Below are 11,680 nucleotides of genomic sequence, written 5' to 3'. Positions count from 1 at the left end.
AGTGCACAATGTTTAGAGTTTGAATTTGCAATAAAATGTAATTTATGGCAAGAAACTTTATAGATAAATATTTGTTTACTTTATGAAAGTACAACTTTGCCCTATGTGTTACATTAAATGTCTTTTTGCGGAAAGTATGTGAACCATGCGTTTGTAAGATGTATTCATAATCTCTGTATTCATTTTGTTATCCTATCTGCAAGTGAAATATAAACTTGATTTTCTATATATGTTAAAACAGTCTAAACTTTACCAAGTCTTTTATTTGGTGGAAAATTGTGATTTTTCTTTGCTGCCAATTAGCATTATCTTTTCTACAGTGTTTAGCTTTATACGGCTATAGATGTAGTTTACTGAATATGCATTTTCTTGGTAACGTATGTCAGCTGGATCATATATCTTGCACAGACTGCAAAAGATTCTAGCAATTTACTTTTGCTACATCAGCTAAATGTTTTCTCCAGGTAAGCACTTTATCACACTGTTTATAACTGTTTTGAATGATAAAGAAATGCATTTTTTTTTTTGAAGTGCGTTTGTGATTTTATCTGTTAAGTGATTAAAACACAACTTGAAGGATACTGCACATTTTTCTTTGTCTTTAAGCATGTATGCTGTGTTAAGCACAAGAAATTTTAAATATGTTTGTTTTAGTAAACTCCTGTTTACCATTACTTGAGAAAAGCCTTTAGAAATAGTAATTGCTAACTGAGCATTGTGGTTCTCGGTTCTTTTCTCGTAATCGGAGTCAAGCTACACACGCACCTAATACTTTTGTTTCCTGAAATGATTTTTGTTAGTTTGGTTTTCATTTCCATAATTTTCCATAGCACAATGGATATATTGTGACTATAAAAATGTTTAGCAAGTTACAAGAATGAAAAAGAGACGCCTGCCCTTGTGAGCTTGCAGTCTGAAGGAAAGGGGCGTAAAATAAGATGGGTCAATGTGTAAGGTGTATAGCCGGAAACGGTGCATTTTTAAATCCTGTTCTACAAGACGCAGGACTTGTCAGAGGCTGAAGGGGAATGGCTGAGGTTGGATTGTATGCTTGTCTGAAAAGTCACATTTTAAGAATGTGAAGAAGGTTACGAGGGTTTGGAGAGTGATGTGTGTTTTGGAAGGGAATTCCAGAGGAAGAACTTGGGGTAAAATGGCACAAAATCTTGTCTGTTTTGGAACCGTTACTGTGCAGGCATGCTGTTTGGCTCCTGGCCGAGCAGAGTGTTCTCTTCTGCAGGAGGGTAAATGGAAACTTATGTGGCACCCTGCTGCAAAAATATCTATTGAATTTCCTGTAGCTAAAATAGGCATCAGGCAAAAGCAATCAAGTAAGACGGCCAGTGACATTAGGGAACAACTATACCTATTTCAGATTTTTGCAAGAGAATCCTTTAGTGAGGAAAATCTGAATTCAGGAATGTAAGAGCTGGCAGTTTTTCGATTATTTTAACTGAAAAACAGTGGTATGTCCTCTCTCCACTCGGCAACCTCTACACTGGAAGACTTTCTTCATGGTCTTTCGCTACAGAGCAGGGGAGGGGACACAAATTAATTGTAAAGTATTTGAAAGTTACACCTGCAGCAGTATTCAAACCTTTTTGTAGACTCATTTAACCCCCTTGGCGGTATGATTCTTTACGGATTTTAGGGTTTAAAAGCAATACAATTTTTTGCACCCTTTCAGACCCTAAAACCTGGAAAAAAATCATGCTGCCAGGGAGATCTGCACATCCCCAGTAATCACTCACCACCCTGGCTCCAGCGTTGCAGTTATGCCTCCATCCTCCGGGTGGTGCTGCAACTCTAAAGTGAGATTGCCGGCTATTGTCACGGCGACAGCCGGTGATCTCACCAGGAGGAAGCAGAGCTCCGGAGGAGAGGAAGAAGAATGGCGTCCGATGTCGGGATCCCCCGGAGGTATATAGAAACGCTCCCAGGGCGCGCATTGCTCTGCATACAGCCTCCGGCGGCTACCCCAAGCAGAGGTCGGGATTTCCGCTCTGAGCTGCAGTTTTCCGCCCCGACCCTAGCGAGACAAAAGGTAAGCTAGTATACAATATTCCTACCTAGGGGCAGTGGGCCAGCTTTATCAAAGCATTACTGACGGGTTGTTTTTTTCTTCTTAAATAGTTCTAACTAGCAGGGGAACTGTTCTGCATTATGATAAGAAAACTCTTAAAGAGAAACTCTGACCAAGAATTGAACTTCATCCCAATCAGTAGCTGAAACCCCCTTTTACATGAGAAATCTATTCCTTTTCACAAACAGGCCATCAGGGGGCGCTGTATGACTGATATTGTGGTGAAACCCCTCCCACAAGAAACTCTGAGGACCATGGTACTCCTGTTGCATTGTGGGAAATAGCTGTTTACAGCTGTTTACAACTACCAGAGAACAGCAAGCAGCAGCTGCATCACCTTCCAGCAGTAAAAATGTCGCCATGTGATAAATGTCTGAATGTAAATCAGGGATTTTAAAAGATTTTACAATGGGCAAACACTGACTAAATTATTTATACATAATTATTGTAAAAATGAAGCACTTTTTTATTACATTATTTTCACTGGAGTTCCTCTTTAAATCCTACTTAATAGCTGCAGTTTAGCGTTAATTTCTAGAACTACATTATAGTTAAAAGTGCAAATCCATCCATCCCTAAACTGTAGCAGATTAAGAAGTGCTTAACCTCCTTAGCGCTGAGCTCGTCCAGAGATGCCGGAGGATGCCGCTCAGGCCCTGCTGGGCCGATTTTAACGAAATAAAAAGGAGCACACGCAGCCGGCACTTTGCCAGCCGCGTGTGCTACCTGATCGCCGCCGCAACGGCGAAAGAGGGTCCCTCCAGCCGCCCGAGCCCAGCGAAGCCGGACCAAACAGTCTAAGGGCTGGATCGGAGGCGGCTGACGTCAGGACGTCGGCTGACGACCATGACGTCACTCCGCTCGTCGCCATGGCTACCAGGAAAGCAAAACAAGAAGGGCCGCTCATCTCGGCCCTTCTTGTTACTGCGATCAGAAGTACGGATTAGGAGCGCCCTCTAGTGGGCTTTCATGCAGCCAACTTTCAGTTAGCTGCATGAAATAGTTTTTCTTTTATTAAAAAAAACCCGTCCGGTCGCCAGCCTGGCGATCTTAATAGAACGCCAGGCAGGTTGATGGCACTTCTACGGTGCATTGCAGGCTAGACATGATTTGTGAATTGCTTTTCCCCGGCTGGCAGGTGTCCTGTGAAATGGCTGTGCTTAACTCTTCCAGTGCTGGGCATTGATCCTCTTTCTTTTTATATTATATATTTAAATTACATCTTGTCAGTTAACCTAAAATGATCTACCGTAAATATATTTATACTATTACAACTTCTCTTTTCTGTATCAATTCAGCAGATGTATTGGTTACCTCAACAGCAATTTCCCTCACACACTACACTGTCTGAGAAACCTTCCTAACTCCTTTTTTTTTTTTTTACAACAGTTTAGGAAGGAATCTGTGCTATCTTGTAATTTTCTTAAGACCTCTGAGACAGTTCTGCACGAATTTCTAAAAACTTACCAATATTTTGTCTCTTGACACTCTTGATAAATGTCACCCCGTGTGCTTTTTTTTTTTTTTTTTTTTAGCTTATCTAGTGAGGAGTACAACTTGGGCAGAGGTCGAAGCGGGGACGGCCTAAGGTAGAGCGTATGCTTGTCATAAACAGGGAGTTTTAAGGGAATGTTTAAAGATTACAAAGGTTGAAGAGATTCATAGTAATTTCATACTACCTTTTAATTTCTCTTCAAGCCTCTAATTTGCCACTGCAATGCAGTCTAGACTGGATGACCTGGAAAGTTTTAACATAAAATTCTCAAAATTGGTATTCATATTCAAGCTCAGGTGCGATTTCAATTACACTTTTCAAACTTTCTATTCATGTAGAGAACAGCCTTACACCTGTCATTGCCATCAATAGCCTTTTGGCTAGTTGCAAAGCAGCATGACTTGCCTCACTGCTAGCAGTCTGTAATCTGCGTGATGTAACCCAGAGTATATTCTATTCTGGAAACAAGTTAATAGGGATTGGGGGTGTGTGTGTGTGTGTGTGTGTGTGTGTGTGTGTGTGTGTGTGTGTGTGTGTGTGTGTGTGTGTGTGTGTGTGTGTGTGTGTGTGTGTGTGTGTGTGTGTGTGTGTGTGTGTGTGTGTGTGTGTGTGTGTGTGTGTGTGTGTGTGTGTGTGTTTGAGAATGTATATTTTTATAACTTCTTTACGTATCATCTGATACCTACTGCATTAAATATTGATCTAAATTTTACTTTCCAGGGTGTCTGATTAGAAGACTTTCCTCCTAAACATAAAAGTTGTGTTCTTTATGGATGGTTAATGTGGGTTAAACAATCAAAACTATTTAATAAGCTTTATTTCAATCAGGTAAGTAAATATGTGGAGGTGCTGCCGTGACATTGCCATTGCTGCACATAGAGGGAGGGTTATTTTACCATATGCCATGCTACTCTATCTGACCTTTTGTCTTGTCCTCTTAGTATAATTGTAAAATGCACTGGTTGGTTTTTATTTACTTTTACAGGTTTAAAGACACGGCATTCCTATTCTGGCATCCTTGAAAACTAAGCAATTAATACTTATCTGAAATTCCATATTTTGCTCATTTCCTGTCAGCTGAGTTGATCTTCGGCAATTTATAATAGAAAACAGGTTTAGATAGTTGCATGTAAGTAAGTGGCTGCACTCTGTGAAACCTATGATTAGTGTGTAACTTTTTTTTCACAGTTTTAAAGATTTGAATTTCCTCCCTAATTTTGGTAATTTTTGAAATGATACTTTATCAAATTAGTTTGCACATTCTCCTGCATTTAAGAGGATAGGACTGGCAAAGAGGATATGACTGGCAGTTGCCATGGTATATGTAAGGGTTACAGTAAAAGCTTACTCGCCTGTAATCTTATACCAAGTAATGTTTTTCCAGCATTCTGCATGTATGAACGAAATAGGGTATCCTATAAGATAATACAGATCATTGCCAGTAGGGCTTGTTTTAACAGTACTAATTATGGCACGCATAGATATATTATAATGGATAGTCATGTTATTGATAGTTAAAATAAAGTTGCAGACAAGTAGTAAGAAAATTTTGCACATTCTAATATTTCCATAGTATGTTAATCAGTCCATATTATGTTAATCAGTTAAAACCTGTACAAAAGTGGTGCCTCTACTGTCTACTCGTGGCAATGCAAAGCTATAAAGAGTCCAGTACTAATTCCATTTTGTAGCTTTATAAACTTTTCATGGTATGAGACAGGCTACATCAGCTTCAAAAGAATATGTATTGACTCTCCTCCATTAGTAATGTGTAGTGTGTGATTTTATTTTCTTTCTTATAATAGGTTAAAGCAATCTCAGTCCCTCCATTGGCTACCTATCGCATAAAAAGGTTCAATTCAAGATTCTGACGCCTACCAACAAAGCACTTCATATCTAGCTCCTTCTGACTTAATTACATTGGTTATCACATAGCACCTTGCATGAAATCTCCACTCTTAATAGTATTCCACCGTCTTCCTCTTCAGCCAATGTTTCTCATTCTCGCATAAAAGATTTCTCTAGAATTTCCCTCTTCTGAAACTTCCTGTCAATCTGTTCATCACTCACATACACACTTCCCATCTTTAGGTGCAAAATAAAAACTCCCAACTTTCAGTCAAGCATATAACCTGACCTGGGATACTCTAACTAGCCATCAACCACCACATAACAGTCTTGTACATAGCTTTTCCATACCAGTTGTTCTACCACTTACCTTTTTAGTCTGTAAGCTCAAATGGGGAGAGATCTTTCCTCACGTTTTTTTACTGCTGGGTAAAAGTGGGTACATATTTTCCACCTTTTCCTAATGCATTAGCGGACCTATTCAATTGTATACAGTCTGTATCCCATTGTTTTGTAACTGTCTGTAAGTGTTCACAGCAACACAGAAGATGCCAGCACTATGGAAATTGTAAATCAAAATGTAATGTGTGTGTGTATCCAACAGCTGGCGTGATCCATGCTTGTAAGAAAAGAATTCCATGAATTACAAAATACAAGTATTCCTCAAGATATCAGTAATTGCAAGTCCATTTCAAACACACTTTCCATTCACTCATAACCCATTGTATAAGATCACCAAAATATTATCATTATTACAATGGAGTTATTAGCCGCTGACATATTCTGCACAACTTTACAGAGTTTGTAGTCACTACTTTAGAAAACTTATAGGTACAAGAGTAAGAGTAGATTTCAGCAAGGCTTTGTGTACAGAGGCGCCAGAGTAGAATAAAAAAGTTTAAAAACTGTCTAAAAGAGGGGGATGTTCAGGTGGACTTACCTCCCTCGAAAATATATAACTCAATTGAGTCACAATATATCAATAAAAATTTTTTATTCAACTCCACTTAGTGCAACGCGTTTCGCAGGTGTGGTCCTGCTTCATCAGGCAAACAGGCGTATAGCTCAATGAGTCTAAATGCAGAAGCACTTCTGCATTTAGACCCATTGAGCTATACTCCTGTTTGCCTGATGAAGCAGGACCACACCTGCGAAACGCGTTGCACTAAGTGGAGTTGAATAAAAAAAATTTATTGATATATTGTGACTCAATTGAGTTATATATTTTCGAGGGAGGTAAGTCCACCTGAACATCCCCCTCTTTTAGACAGTTTTTAAACTTTTTTTTTTTTTCTTTTCTACTCTGGCACCTCTGTACACCAAGCCTTGCTGAAATCTTGATTCCACCCTCGGTGGAGGGGTGCTACCCCGTTTCCTATCTACAGAGAGCGACATCTTAAAAACCTGAGTTGGGTCAGGTTCTAATACTCCCCACCTGCACTTCAAGTGGTTGCCTATGGGTAACCCATGTTTGTGAGTATATCTAAATATTTTGCTTTAAACCACAACCAACTTAACAATACTACACCATATTGGGCTCTCGATTTCTCTTTGTTCTTCCAAGAGTAAGAGTAGGTTCGCACTAGGTCCGGGAACGTATCCGTGGCACCGTTTTAAAACCTGATGAAAACCGGAGCCACGGATAACAATGTTCAAAATAGCAGCTGTCTTGACCCAAACAAAAAAACTTATCCGTCTGCGTTTGCGGAAACCCGTTTTCAAAGCCTGAACGGAATGTCCGGATTTGCTGCATTTTCTCACAACGCATCTAGATCCTAATACACGCAGGGGTAGTGGCAGGCAATAGAAAAACGGACCCCCCTCTACACAGGCAGATTTGGACACAGAATTGGATAAGTTTCTGTGTCACAGCCTGGGGGTAGAGGGCGCAGTCATGCTGGAGGGGAAAGCAGCCTGGGCGGGGGTGTCAGCGGGGACATTCCCCCTCCCTCACCTTGGTCCTCCGTCCCCGCTCCTCCAGTTAATTGCGCAAGTTGTTAAAATATAATGTCCGCAGCAAGCGGGGAAGATTACCTTCTCTCTACTGCTTCCTTTCACTTGTAAATAGGCCCAAACTAGATGGCTTTGCACTGGTTCGAACATGCTGACGTTGCAGTGAATGGCAGCGTGTTCGGACTAGTTTAAAAAGCAAAAATAGGCCAGTACAATAGTGTACCTCTTTGTCAAGGAGAAATCATCATGACACAGATGATTTTGCCTTGATAAAGGGGTACACTGTATTGCCCCGACACAATTGGCTGTTACATGTCGCTGGATATGGAATAAACAGGGCTTGCAATCTGGCTCTGGATTCAGCACCCCTTTTTGCATTGAGGTGTGCCTTCACAGCTTTGTAATTGCATGGGCCAGTGTAAAGCTGTGCAGTTCAGGTTCCATTTATGACCAAAAAAAATTGTGTTCTTCCCTTTTAGCGCTTTCTACAGTTCAAAATACAATATTGAACATATAGGTACAAATTATTTTTTTTTTGCTTATATCTGTACTCACTACTGTATCACAGTGTCAGCCAGCTAGCTGCTTCTTCTGCGGCTGATAACTTGTAAAGGTCAAAATGCACTGCCCCGTCCAATGACACTGAAGGCATTTCCTCATTTAGGGCTAGTTCACACTTGATTTAAAAACGTATCCGTAGCTACGTTTTTTTGTCCCGGACGAAAAACGTAGCCACGGATACCAATGTTAAAAATAGAAACAGTACACACTCAAGTTAAAAACGTATCCGCGTGCGATCCGCGGAATACGTTTTTAAACCCGGAACGCTGAGTCCGGACTTGCAGCATTTTTCACGGACCCGTATACACGTACGGGTAGTGAAAATCAATGGGGAAACGGGCCTCCCTCTTCACTGACATTTTGGGACACTGGAAACGGATCAGTTTCCAGTGTCCCATGGTGAAGGAGGGGGCCGCCATGCTGGAGGGGGTAGCAGCCAGGACAGGGGGCTGCGGGCAAAGCGGCGGCTAGGGGGGTCACATCCCCCCCCTTGCTCACCTGGGTGCCCCCCGTCCCCGCTCCCCCTCCAGCTCGCATATAATGTAATAATTTGTACCTAATTAAGTTCGGCGAGACGGGCACTTCCGCCCACACCGCTCGCCGTCACTTCCTGCGATGCCGCCCACTGAAATACAGAGGGCGACATTGCAGGAAGTGACGGCGAGCGGTGTGGGCGGAAGTGCCCGGCTCGCCGAACTTCATTAGGTACAAATTATTACATTATATGCGAGCTGGAGGGGGAGCGGGGACGGGGGGCACCCAGGTGAGCAAGGGGGGGGGGATGTGACCCCCCTGGCCGCCGCTTTGCCCGCAGCCCCCCGTCCTGGCTGCTACCCCCTCTAGCAAAAAAAAACAAAAAACATGCAAGCGGATCCAAAACGTGTGCTGCAAAAAAGGCAGCACGGATCCGCTTGCGTTCCGGGTTTTGAAAATCGGAGCCCGGACCACGGATGCGTCCCGCACCCGGAGCTAGTGTGGCCCAGGCCTTCGTGTAAGGTGGCTGATATCAGTGCATTGCAGTACAGTAACGTTCACAGCATTGTTTGGAAAATGTTCACTCCATGTCTTAACAGCATTTTGTACAAAGGAAATATTCTTAGGCAATAGTTCATATTAATGTAATTAAACCCGAAATGTAAAAAATGTATTTAAAGAGTCTGAAGCCATTCAAAATTCTTTACTGTTCATTTATCTTCAGCAATATGAGCATAGGTGAAACGGTGCATTCCTGCGACAGAACGATGTATTTAAACCCCCAAAATCCTGGAAAGTCGTGGATTGTGCTGCCCAGAGGAGGCAGAGCTTTGTGCTGTAGGTCTGCCTCTGCTAGTCAGTCTGCGCTGATCTCCGCCTCTCCCCGTCCTTCTCAGTGAAAAAAGACTGAGAGGCGGCGATCAGCGGAGATTGACTCCAGCAGAGCTACAGAACAAAGCTCTGCCTCTAACATAAAGCGATCCATGAATTTTGCCCGGGGGATTTTGGGGGTTTAAATTGTTCTGCTGCAGGAATGCAGCGTTTCACCTATGCTCATATTGCTGAAGATAAATGAACAGTAAAAAGAATTATGAATGGCTTCAGACTCTTTAAGTTAAACTTGACTGAACTTTGCTTTACATGATCCCATCTCTATCATATCTAAAGATCATTGTTTTACTAACGCACATTACCATGTAATCATACTGACCAGAGCTGCAGATTGTTTCGTCTGTGTGATGCCATGTTTCTACCATCTTTATACAAATTTTGTTGATTACATTTCCGGCATCTGCTGCTTTTTTTTAATTTTTTATCTTGCGTAAAGAATGCTCACAATATCACCCAGGAAAGAGCAGAGGCCTCTGTGACAACTTGGGCTTGCTGGTACAACCACAGAGACGTTAAAATCCCCCCCCCCCACCCCCACCCAATCACTTGACCCCCTGAAGTGGGGCACCAGATTGTCAAATCCTTTTTTGCCTTTTCCACTAAATTACGTCTTCACTCCACTTTCCCTGGCAATTACCTCCCCCATCACTGGCCATTTATCCACCAACACCCTTCCTCTCCCCATCATTGGCCATCTATCCACCATCCTCAAAACCCTTCCTCTTCCCATCACTGTCAAACTCTCTGCCGTCCCCAATGCTATTACTCCCCATCACTGTCCATCTATCCACAGGTACACCATTAGTTTGACAGGTGTTACCTTCCCTGGTGGACCTCTGGAGAAGTTGGTGGGAACGACTGTGGCCGAGTTGGTGTAGACGTGAATGTGCAAATTAAGATTCTGAGATGTGTACACCCGTTTGAGGGTAGCATCTGTTTTATAACAGTTTGGCCTATCTATTTTTTTTTTTCATTGCCTTTTCACTTTCCACATTCTGCACTAACAGTGTCTGGTTGAGAGATGTCATGTGGTTCCATGATGCACATAAAAATTAATTGAAGCGAGCATAAAGTGACCATTTTCCAGCAGAGAAGTAATTGGACACCCGAAGGTCGGACTGCAACATATAATGTTCCAGCTTGGAGTCCACTTGACTTTCTTTCCAGGATTTGTGCCCTTGTGTTGTCGTGTGAATGCTAATGTCCCTTAATACTGTCCAAAAACATTCATGTAACTGGCGTATGAGAATGTCAGCTGAGAAATATAACTGCTTGTAATGTAATTGAATTATCTGGCTATGCTTATAAGCGATCTATTGTAACAAAAAGACAGTAAACTATAGGTCTTTGAAGTACACATTATTAAACTGGTTAAAACAAATGCACCTTTAACTCTTATGTATAAATACTATTTTGATTATGTTCTTTCAAGAGTGCCATAAATATGTGCTAACCTTTTTAGTATGTAGACTTCATGTTCATTCCAGGTCTTTTTACTCGCACCAGTGATCTGTGTATTGCAATAGCATTTAAATTGCTTAAAGCGGATCCGAGATGAAATACTAACTATAACAAGTAACTTGTCTATATATCTTATATAAAGTTTAGATAGTTTACACAGCAAATCTAGCTGCAAACCGCTCTAATAGAATGTGATTATTTCTTCCTGTGATACAATGACAGCAGCCATGTTGTTTGTAAACATTACACAGAGGTAGGCTTATCTGTATCTTGAGCAAAAAAACCTAATCCCCCCCCCCCCCCTCCCTCTGCCACTGAAATCTCTAGTAGGCAGACTGAGCTCCCATGAGCCCTTGCTACTGTCTGAAAGTGCCTTGGCTCTCTGAAAACCTGTGGGAGTGGCTTGTTTAGTTAATAGGGAATTAGAGTATTAAAACAAAAAAAGTATTTGGCTTGAGGAATGCCCCATAAACAATAGGAAAGGAACACAATTATGCAATGAGTAAAAGTTCTTGGATCCACTTTAATTCACAGCCAGGTATCATGTACTTTAACATAAGATTTTACTGCACTTTTAATGTTTTGAAATCTCTTAAAATCAGTTTATTAACTTTCCTTTTTCAGAATCCGCATCACCTTAATTTGCCAAGTACGAGTGTCCTACCCAGAATTATTTGTGGTTTTCATGACAATGGCATTAGAGCAAACAAAGATAATGACTAAAAGCAAATATCAGCATGGGAGATAATGGGAGGAGCCTGAATAAGTGGCTGCCTGGGTGGGAGGGATTCTAGGAGAGTCTGGTGGCCCTCATTTTCATTCTAGCAGAATGGAGCTGGTCTTGGGGCGATAGAATAATCCTTTCCACTGCACTGATATCCCTTTGAAGTTTATACTGGTCGTTAGTGGTAGCG

At 41.7% G+C, this 11,680-nt stretch overlaps 1 long non-coding RNA gene across 1 annotated transcript; it reads left to right on the top strand.

The window, feature by feature from the left end:
• Positions 1-324: 324 nt before the first annotated feature.
• Positions 325-4,699, top strand: LOC137543926 (uncharacterized). Its single transcript, XR_011025664.1, has 3 exons — positions 325-464; positions 4,299-4,406; positions 4,564-4,699. It is a non-coding gene; the product is annotated as an uncharacterized lncRNA (long non-coding RNA).
• Positions 4,700-11,680: the final 6,981 nt, after the last annotated feature.

This window comes from Hyperolius riggenbachi, chromosome 2 (assembly GCF_040937935.1).
Source record: "Hyperolius riggenbachi isolate aHypRig1 chromosome 2, aHypRig1.pri, whole genome shotgun sequence".
In the NCBI taxonomy this organism is placed as follows: Eukaryota; Metazoa; Chordata; class Amphibia; order Anura; family Hyperoliidae; genus Hyperolius; species Hyperolius riggenbachi.
This window is presented reverse-complemented; position numbering and strand designations above follow the sequence as displayed.